General features: G+C 37.0%; 1 long non-coding RNA gene across 1 annotated transcript; it reads left to right on the top strand.

Annotated features, from left to right (window-relative positions):
• The first annotated feature begins 5,081 nt into the window (after window positions 1-5,081).
• LOC130735319 (uncharacterized) lies at window positions 5,082-8,846 on the top strand. The gene is made up of 3 exons (XR_009018387.1): window positions 5,082-6,282; window positions 6,585-6,701; window positions 8,356-8,846. It is a non-coding gene; the product is annotated as an uncharacterized LOC130735319 (long non-coding RNA).
• The last annotated feature ends 2,330 nt before the right edge of the window (window positions 8,847-11,176 follow it).

The following is an 11,176-nucleotide window of genomic DNA, read 5'->3' as shown; positions in this document are numbered from 1 at the left end:
ATACTTGATACTTTTTTTTTAACAAAATAAGCAAATCAATAATAAATATTATGGGTAGATATTCAACTTTCTTATGCAAAATCAGATTTAGTTTGTGATCAGTATAAATAAGAGAAATTTGTTTATTTAATGAAAAGGAAATGAATAATCAATTTTAAAAAAATCATTTTGATTGGGATACATTTACTTTCAAGGTAAAATGAATTAAAAAAATGTCAATTCTGTTGAATAAATTTTGATTTCTCCTTTAATAATAATTAATGGGGTTTCTTTAACTTTTTATGTAATAAATATAAAAATTAGAATAATCTCATAGATTGTGGTGTGAATATTCAATTTAATATTGAAATTTGAGTTTGAAATTTGAAATTGAAAATTGGTTGTGAATAATAATACTTGCGTCAAAATTTATGGTGTGATATTAAAAAAAATGTAAACACTTAATCCTTTAGTTTTAACGAAAAAAGAAAATAAATATTGAATTTAATGAGTACATAATCAACTTTCTTAAGCAAAATCAGATTTAGTTAGTTATGAGTATAAATAAGGCAAATCCGTTTTTTAAGTAAAATGGAAATGAATAATCAATTTAAAAAAAAAACATTCTAATTGGGCGACATGGAATTTCGGAGTGGAATGATGAAAAAAAGAGTCAATTTCGTTTTAATGAGTAGATTTTGATTTTTCCTTTCATAATAATTATTGGGGTTTCTTTTACCTTTTTTAGAAAAAATTTAAATAATGGAATGATCTCATAGATTAAATTAAGGAGTGAATATTTAATTTTATTTAATTAATTTATTATTTTTAAAATTGTAAAAAATAATTTTGCGATTTGATTTTGAAATTTAAAATGGGTACTAAATAATAGTAATTTGATCCAATTTTTCACTCGGATTTTAAATTATTTTTCTTAGACACATAATACGTTTTTTATTCACCCTAAATCAGTTGTAAATTTATTCATAATAATTAATTACGTTTATTTTAATTTTTTTAAGAAATAAATATAATTTATTGAATCATCTCATAGATTAAGGAGTCAATATTCAATTTAAGTTAATGCATTTCCTTTTTTAAAAATTGTAAAAAAAAATTAAGATTTGAGTTGGAAATTTAAAATGAGCACTAAATAAAAGTAATTGAGACCAAATTTTAAAACATTTTTCTTAAATTAGTACTATATACTTATGATTAGATCACATGACAAAAAAGTTTCACGGGGAAAAACATTTTACACAAGAAATAGTTCATGTAAAAACTAATAATTTTTGCTATCTTTTCATTCTCATCCTTCCCTTATGTCTCATAGCTTTTACCACTTTTGCTAACTCTCGGGAATAATTTTTAATCTAATTTAAGTATATTTTTCATAATTTTAAAAATATTTAGGATTAAATGTATATGAAGTTTTTGTCAAATTTTGCAAGTTATTACTCATTGTGATTTTATTTGGTTGAATGCTCATTTTTCAATTTTTCATATCTTAATTCATTAATCGTGCTTAAATAATGAGATCAATATTCACCGTGCAACGCACGGGGTAAAAACGCTAGTTGTTTTTATTTTATGTAGTTACAATCGTTACCTCACTTATGTTTTACTTTTACTCCATAACAATGCTTCATGTTCCTGGGCTCTATTTTTTTTTTTCACAACTCTTAATATGACGTTTTCAAACTTTTTATCATCCAACAATGCCATTTTCCATAAAAAAAATTATACTAAGTCTTAATTTAATATCATACTACAGATATATTTAATATTTGATAGCCTTTTTTGAGACATGGAAAAATATTTTATTATTCAATATTACCAAATATATCATATATTTACATTAAAATAATATTATATAATATATAGCGGTAATACCGGTTGGACCACGGTTCAACTACAGTTGAACCAGTGAACCTTGAACCAGTGCCCTTACCGGTTTGGTCACCGGTCCGGTTTTAATAACCTTGGAAAAAACAATTGCAGAAATGAGAGGGAGAGTATATTCCAAATATACTCATATCTGATCTTGGAGATGAACTTGAATTGCGTCTACTGATGGATGGGAGAAGCATACCAGAACTTGCAGCGAGTTTGAACTACGCCCTCTGCTGTAGCTTAACCATGTTGTTGTTTTCTTCCTTCTTCTTCATCATCTTCTTACTCAATCCCTAGCTCCCTCCCTCAGCTAAAAACCCAACAAAAATACCCAGATTTGAGACAGAGGGAGAGCTAGATCGACCAAGGCATTGTGTCGTCGTAGGTGTGAAGGGAGAAGATCCGGTGGTGGCGGTGGTTGTGATGCCGTGGGTTGAAACGACGGTGTGAAGGTTGCACAGTGGTGGCAGTTCTGAATCTGTTGAGAAGAGAGAAATTGGTCATGATGGTATTACAATCATACCCTTTTAATACTAAATCAATCCTAACCACTTAATTTAATAATATTCCTAAATTGTTTCATCGAACGGTTCTAAACAAAGGACCACCTGTGGACCAAAATATAATTGGTCCACCCTAGTTGGCACCATAATTAATAACCAAGTTTTTTTTAGTAATAAGTCTCGCTTTCTTCTCTTTTATTTGAATACATATTTTACCTTGCGCATTCCAGAATGATGAGTACTAAATGCTGAGATTATCCATTTTTACTTTGCAATCCGCATTCAAGTATATCCAAGTGAATATGAAAAATCCAAGATTCATCCATACAGATATACAGGCTGATGCAAACGTCACAAACAAATCCTGAGAATAAAATCAATGAATTAAGAAGTCAAAGGAGTTCCCAATCAATAAAATCAGAAGTGTGTATCAATAATCCAGACTTCTACATAACGGAGGATGAAAAGATAAACAGTAAACAAAAAAATGAATTTTATCTTCTAGTGCAGAACCATGGACTGTAAAAATGTTCCCATCAATACTGTACAGACCCACCACCTCCATCCAGGAAGCTACTAAATACGTACTTATCTCCTCCAACTCTCCACTGGTATAGCCACTGTGTGCGCCGCCTTTCCTTCTTCTTCGGTCACACTCTTCTCTCCCATTTCCCACTCCTTTCTCCCATCTTTGATAATGACGAAGTTGTTAGCAAATGAGTTATCTATGAATTCAAGTTGTTAATCCTGATGTAGCACGAAAAGCAGTATTTTAGTAATTTTATGGCTTAATTGCACTTTTGGTCCCCCAACTTTAGTCTTCCTACGAAAATCGTCCCTAAACTTTAAAATTAGCAAAAAAATGTCTCTAACGTTTACACCCGGTTGTAAAATTGGTTTTCCGTCCAATTCCATCCAATATTTAACGAATTTTGGGATAAAAATTAATAAAAAATAAGAAAATAAAACAAAAACCTAGAAATTGATGAATGTTCATCTTCTTCAAAAAACTTTCATCATCATCTTCATATTCTTCTCTAGAAAACCCAGAAGCAAACCACAAAAAATCATCAACCCCACCCCCAAACATCAATTTCAGATCTCAAATCAACCATCAATTGAAGATGATCACAAACACTAGAACCAGTTTCTCCAAATCTGCATTTCCCTTTACTCCATTTACCCATTTCAAACCCAAAAAATTTCAGATTAAACCCAAAACACAACACAACATGACTCTTCCTTCACCATCTTCATCATCTTTTTTTTTAATCAAAAACCCATAAACAATAACATTTATCTTCATCTCCTTTTTGAAACATCACAAACCAAAATCTCATTCACAATCACACAAAACACACCTTAACATATTTGATTTTCTTCCCATTAACCACGCTATTAGCAATATAGTTCCAATATTACATCAACTCATGAGATTATCACAACACGGAAGGAAGAGATTATCAAAATAAAGAAAATAGCAACACCAGCAAATAAAAATTTCCAAATTCTCAAATTTCTCTTCGTCTGGCAAGAGGTTATACTCCTCTTATTTTTACTGATTCATACCCTTTGGTTCCGGTGCTACTTTCTCTTCTTCTCCCCGAATCTCGTGTGCAGACCATGGTAAAGATCGCAACTTTCGAAAACAATCAATGTTGAAGTTGAGATGGAAAGGGGTTGGGTTTCTGATTTCTGGTGGGAAGCAAGTTCCGAACAAAAAGATCTCTCTTATTCCCGTTCTGGTTTGCAATAGATCGAAGGATTTTGTGAGACCCAAGTTTTTAAGCTTAGAATCAATTAATGAAATTCCTATTCACGATTAGGTTCGATGTATCGTGAAGGAAAACCTGAACAAGTGTTTATCGAATGGAATGAATTTATGAAGGAGAAAGTTCAGGAAAAGGCTAAGGATAGTATTAAAATTGATAAAAGTTATAGCGCGAGTCTTTTTCGCTTACGCAAAAGGCAAGAACGTTAGTAAACAACTAATTTACTCTTAAAGCACTATAGGAACTAATTCCAAAAATCTTCAGAGATATATAAGAATTTCTCTTATTCATTTCCATGACAAGTGTTTCGACACGAAACCCTGGAATGTACGAAGGTCCGATTCCAATTCTCGGAAGTTTGCCGAAACTGAATCTCTGATAGCTCAAGAATCTTAAAATAAACTGTCGATGGAGACTTTTTCTATTCGGAGTTTCAAATTAAGATTTCACACGTGTGAACCAATTTCTTTCGATGTTTCTAATCTTTCTTCAGAATGAAGTTTTCTCATCCGACATCAATTGCAAAAAGTAGTTCTGCGGCATTTTGAAGCAACTGCGTTCAAGCCATTCTCATTTAAAATGAACCTAGAACAAGTATCGACATTTTATGAAAGGATACTTAGCTTAATTGCATAATATGACAATGTCATATTTGCTCTAACTATCTCAAATCATCCGTTGACATAGTTCTTACTATTTTTCTTTATCTATGAATCATTTTAATTTGCTCAAAGTGATCCTAATTTATATTTTATCATTTCATTAAGTTCCTCATAATTTTTGGTATAGTAATATATCATCTCTACATTTTTCTCTTAACTCTATGAGATAAATCTTCTGATGTCTAAATCAATTCGTACCAGTTTTAAAAATATCTTCTCAAAATATCTATCCATCCTTATCCCTCCCTTCATACTTATCCTCTCCTTCTCATACTCGACTCACTCTCCCTCTCTTCTAATTTTGCAATTTCATTTTCCTCTCGTTGCAGCACACACATACCTTCAACATTATTTTCTTCTTCTTTCCTATACAATACAAACCCATTCTCCATTTTCTTCATTTTCTTTGGTACTACAGCCGCTCATCATCATCATATTTCATCATCTCCTCATCACCATGCCATCTTCTTACCATCATCAATTCTTCTCCCACGAGAAGCTACCACGCACATCATGCTTCTTCTTCCCCATTTCTTTTCTATTTTCTGCAGCAAGGAACAACATCACCACGTTCCTTCCTTCGTGCAAACCACGCACACCATGTTTCTTTCTCCCACGCGAGCACATCTCCAACTCCGACGAGAACAACACCAAGACCCATGTCTGTTCTTGCTTGAGAGTCACCTCAAAACCCCAAGAAAACGCTGGTTATGACCAGCAACACGAAGATGGACAGCCACTGAAGCCGTTGGAGCAAGCACCGACGAGATCTGGGGGTTTTCCGGCGAGCTTAAGGCCGCAAGCACCACCTCACCATCACGCGAGTTTCTCCCCTTTTTGTGCAGCCACCACTGCCGCTCCGGACAGCCACCAACCACCATCGCAGAGAGCTCCAGCTAGCCACAACCATGAGCTCAACGACCACGAAAAAAAAACGTGAGCAAAAACAGAAGAGAAAGCAACGTGAAAACAGAGTTGAAACGCCAAGCCGGCATCGCCGGCGTCAACAACTTTTCTCTTTGATTCCGGTGTCCTCGGGCCTCCGTTCACAGCGAGGTTAGTCCCATTGGAACCCTTGCGACCACCACAACAAAACCCATGTTCCGGATCGTCATTCCGTCGCCGTCGACCGTCGCCGCTGCCGCCTTCGGGAGCTTTATCCGGTCAACTCCGGCGACCAATGTAAAAATGGAGTGTACTGCAACGATCCATGTCGCGAGGAGAGTAAATCCCTATTTTCAATTTCATATTTGGGTTATTTCATTCGACGATCCCGACGACCACCGTCGACCTTCGGCTGAACTTTCTGGGCAAACTGTCGATTCTTTGGTGAAACGGCGTTGAGCTTCTGGCCGCGAAAGGATGAAGGAACACCCTTCCTTTGTGTCTCCGGCGACAGTTCCTCCGTCAACCTCGTGAGCCGCAACTTTTTCTGACGACTCTTCGCCGACAAGTTTCTAAAACTTGGTTTTCGTAAGCCTTCAACTATTGTATGTGTTTTAGCCTCGAGTAAGCAAGTTTTAAAGAAAAATAAATATTTTCATTGTTATTGTGAAAATTGAAGTTTAACTGTTGATTAGGGAGGAGTTGCGATTTGCTTTACAAAATGGTTTTAATTTCAAAAAGAGATAAATACTCTACTAATTGATGTAGCTGTGTTCTGAGGAAGAATCGTTTAACATTCGTTCGTTTCGAGTCAATTGTCTGAAGTCATATCTCTAGACTTGAGTAGTAAGTAGCTCGATTAGTGATTTCGTTATGTATGCTTGTGAAAGGTACGATGAACGGAAACACCTTGCATCGAAGCTACACAATGGAAGGAATCGAGCCGACGCAGGCAAACAAAGATGTAATCGGATCGGAGTTGCACCTTAGTACGGAAATTGGCAAAGGTGAGGGCAACTTACCTTGCTAGCTAATGTTTTAGGCGTCGATCAATTCGACTTAATTTATTGTTTATGCACTTGATTGTTGATTGACTGGGAAATGTTTTCTGGAGGCTTCGGCCGAGTAAACTAATTGAGACGTGTGTCTCCGTTTTCTGAGGCTTCGGCTGACATTGTCAATTGGGATTTACTTATCGTTTTGATTGTTGTTGATTGATTCACATGCTATGTGCTATATGGTTAATCATAGGATGTGTTGATATATGTGTTTATGATTTGACTGTTGTTAGGTTTGAATATTGAACTGAGCTATATGTCATTATTTATGTTGAGTTTACAATGTCTTGCATATGCTCTATTGAATTGTACTGACTTGAGATAGTACATGATTATATGACTTCGGAGTGTGGGAAAACGTGATGTTATGCATTGCTAATGACGAGATTTGGGAAATGTTAGGCAGGCTCTAACCTAAGGTCTAAGCCATTGCCATTTTAGGATCGAGACCTTCTCGGGAATTATTTGGGTTTATTGGGATCTTTCGACTTATAGAGTTTTGAAACAAACGAAACCAGAACTTGATTTGTGAATGAAATTCATAATACACTAATCAAAGATAGAACACTTTTAAATAATGATGATAACCTCTTGGAAAAGACTTAGGATGTGAAAATGGTTTGGAAAACGGGAAGGGTCGACAATCTAAGTGTGAGGAAAACCTTGAGTGCGATAGCACCTTTTGCTCATTTAGCGGTTTATCTAGCCATCCAAAGGATGAGCCAGGGATGATTGGAAAGTCCCCAAGTGCGAGTGCACCATCTTTGCTCATTGAGCAGCCTTTCGGCCATCGAGCTGATGAGCTTGAGTAAATTGAAAAGTCACTGAGTGCGAGCAGCATTCCCCTTGTTCGTTGAACAACTCATTTGGCCATCGAGCTGGTGAGCCAAAGTAACTTGAAAAGTCACTAAGTGCCAGATGCATTCTTTTGCTCGTTGAGCAGTTTGGTTGGCCATCGAGGCGGTGAGCCAAAGTGACTAGGAAAGTTACCAAGTGCGACTAGCACTTCCTTGTTTACCTTAGGGTATTGTAGAGACAATGTACTCTAGCTAGACACGCGTACCTTGGTGAGGACGTTTCTTTGTTTGGCTAACCATATTGCATCCATGCATACATTTCTTGGAAAGTGTGCTGCTTTCCGAAGGACGATCTCATATCGGACTTCACAGGAGCGTGCTGCTTCACAGGAGTGTGCTGCTTCATAAAAGCGAGGTGCTTTAGCGGAGCTAGATGCTTGGCTTGTCCCATCCATCGAGATGGTGACATTTTATTCGGATCATCTTTTGAGCATGACATTGCATTGTCACGTCATGCACCTAACTATATTTGTTGTTGTGTTGAAGATCCAATTGTCATTTGTGATTTGATGTTGATAAACATCGTTATGACGTTATATATCTTGATGATTTGATGTTGATAAATATGCTATGTATATACCTTAGGGTAGGCAATACATAAGTTATATGTATATATACAACATATATATATATATACCCCCTTATTCTTCACATGTTGTTTGTATTATCTATTATATTCTGTGAGTTGACCCTCGCGCCTTGGCTTTGTGTGTATGTTTGTATTTGGGCGGTCGGCCTGCTGCCAGACGCTCAACAGCTGTTTCGTGATGCTTCGTCATTCGGGGAGGACCCGGAGCGAAATGACTACTACTGAGCCTTCGACGTGGACTCGGACTGAATGCATGACCAGATGAGGGTCGATGATGGAAGTATAGGGTATGGGTGTTTAGAGCCTACTAAGGTTGGGCGTTAGTGTCATAGCTCTGATGGTCATTTCTTATTTTGGGTTAGGGTAGGTTCCCAACTATTAGCTTTTTGTGTGATTCCCTTCCATGAGGATCACAGGGAGTTGTCGGACGTAGGAAGTCTTTCGGAGGCCGTTTTGGGCTTTCTTACTTTCTTGGAGGACTGTATTTATAAAACTTATGACTCTAGCTATGAGTCGCACTTATTTGCCTGCGGGCATTACTTTCAGTTACTTGGTGTTGCTTTCCGTCACTTGAGGACACTCGTGACAATGTTTTTAGTTACAACGAGGACTGTACTTATATCGTATATTAGTCGTTGTTAAACGCGATTGGATTGAGTCTTTATTTCGACAAGTCATTGTATTTATTTTTATTTAAACAAATCAAACAAAAATATTCACGTTTTTCCGCTTTATTTTCTTTTTGGTTACTAAAGTGACGCCACCGAAATCGGGGTGTTACAGATTTCGGTTCGCGATCTGGAAGCAAGTGGGTTCTTGTTCGCGATCTGGGCTTGGAAAAGGAGGAGAAGATCGCTAGATCTAGAGACAAGCATATTCGTTTTCTGGGGTTGAGGGTGTTGCTTCCTCTTCCTCCTTAATGGATCTGGGTTATGGCTATTTGCTGAAATTTCAATGCTTTGGGTTCCATCAATAATCTGAGTCTTTGAAAAATATTGACTTTCTAGTTAAAACTGGAAAAGATGAAGATGTCTAAGAGTTGAAGTTTTTTTTTCTTCTAGGAGGGATATTTTAATTTTTTAATTAATTTTTTGAGGAATATTCCGTTAGTTTTTGGATGGAATTAGACGGAAAACCAATTTTGTAACCGGGTGTAAACGTTAGGGACGTTTTTTGCTATTTTTAAAGTTTAGGGACGATTTTCGCAGGAAGGCTAAAGTTGGGGGGACCAAAAGTGCAATTAAGCCTAATTTTATTTATTTTTTGCTAGCATCTTATTATTTTTTGGTTACAATCTTATTTATTTTTCGGTTAAGATTTTCTCTTTTTCTATTCAAGCAATTGTAAGGGATAGTCATAAGACAATTTTTTTCATTATAAAAAAGTTTAAAGTTTTCTAATCCGGTGGATTCCAAAGTTTGTCCTTAGGGTTAACGCTTACTAATCCTTATTACGCTTCCGACTGCATCAAGTGGCATCAGAGCAGACGTTCTCCTATCTCTTTTCTTAGCTTGATCAACCAGTGACCAAAGCATACCTGGAGGGTGTTACCGCGACCCTAACTGCTATGACACAGTAGATGGCGACGTTAATGGCGATTCTAACTAACAAAACCAACAACGGGGACCAGCGAAGAGACAAGGGAAGAGAATCGTGTAGGATTCTGCATGGAGGCAACAATGGTCATGTCATAATTACGGGAAATTTAAGTTCTGAAGGAGATGAATCTGATGAAGAAGAAACAGTTGACCCAAGGAATTAGTATTATAACCATGACTACCGAGTAAAAGCTGATATTCCATTGTTCTACAAAACTATAGGAGTGGAGGAGTTTCTAGACTAGCAGATTGACGTTGACAAATTTTTCGACATCATGGGCGTCTCTGGGAACAAGCAAGTCAAGATGGTGACAATCAGGTTGAAGAGCACTACTTCTGTGTGGTGGGATAAACTTGTTATCCAAAGTAAGAGGCAGGGAAAAGGGTTAGTCAGAACATGGCGAAGAATGAAACAATTGATGATGGAGTGATTTCTACTGGAAGATTATGAGCAGATTCTTTATAAGATGTGTATCGACTGTGAGCAAGGAAATAAGTATGTGACGAAGTATACAAATGAGTTCCTGCATCTTTCTGAGCGTAATTGAGAGAATATGAAAATCAGAAGGTGGCTCGATACATCAGTGGCTTAAAGGGTTTGTTGCAAGAGAAGATGGGTTTGCAAACTGTGTGAACCGTGGCTGAAGCATCGAGTCTAGCTTTGATGGTTGAATTGATGTAGAAATCCCCTCAAAATTTCTCATCTTTTTAAGATACCTCCCCATAACAACATTGAGTCAGAAGGCGATAAAGAAAAGAGCTTAACAATCAGGGATCCCAATCCTAGAAACAAAGGAGTTAGCAATTCTAACAGTTTGCAACAGAGACACCCAACCTGAAACCAACTAACCCTTATATGAAACCGACCGGTGATAATTGTGGTGGGCAAGGTCATCAATCCATTGTTTTTCCTTGCAGGAGAACTGCCGCCATTCTGAAAGAGGAAACAGAGGAGGAAGAGGAGAACAATGAGTATGAGGGAGTTGAGTTTGCTGAAGAGGAATGTGACGATAGAGTAAACTTTGTGCTCGAGAGGATCTTGCTATCATCCAAAGAAGAAGGTCAAAGGAAGAATCTATTCTGAACACATTGTTCTGTTCAAAACAAGGTGTGTAACTTGATCGTGGGCAATGACAGCTCAGAGGATCTGGTTTCCCAAAGCTGGTAGTGTACTTGAAGCTGATAATAGAGCCTCATGAGAAACCATACACCTTAGGGTGCGTGTGTAAAGGGCCATAGGTGAAACTTACACGAACTTGCAAGGTACCTATTTTCATTCAGAAGCACTATAAAGAGGAGGCATTGTGTGACGTTCTAGGTATGGATGTATCTCATGGACTGGGCGAGCCCCTAGGGGGCCTACTCCCAGGGGTTACCCGC

This window comes from Lotus japonicus, chromosome 2 (genome assembly GCF_012489685.1).
Source record: "Lotus japonicus ecotype B-129 chromosome 2, LjGifu_v1.2".
In the NCBI taxonomy this organism is placed as follows: domain Eukaryota; kingdom Viridiplantae; phylum Streptophyta; class Magnoliopsida; order Fabales; family Fabaceae; genus Lotus; species Lotus japonicus.
This window is presented reverse-complemented; position numbering and strand designations above follow the sequence as displayed.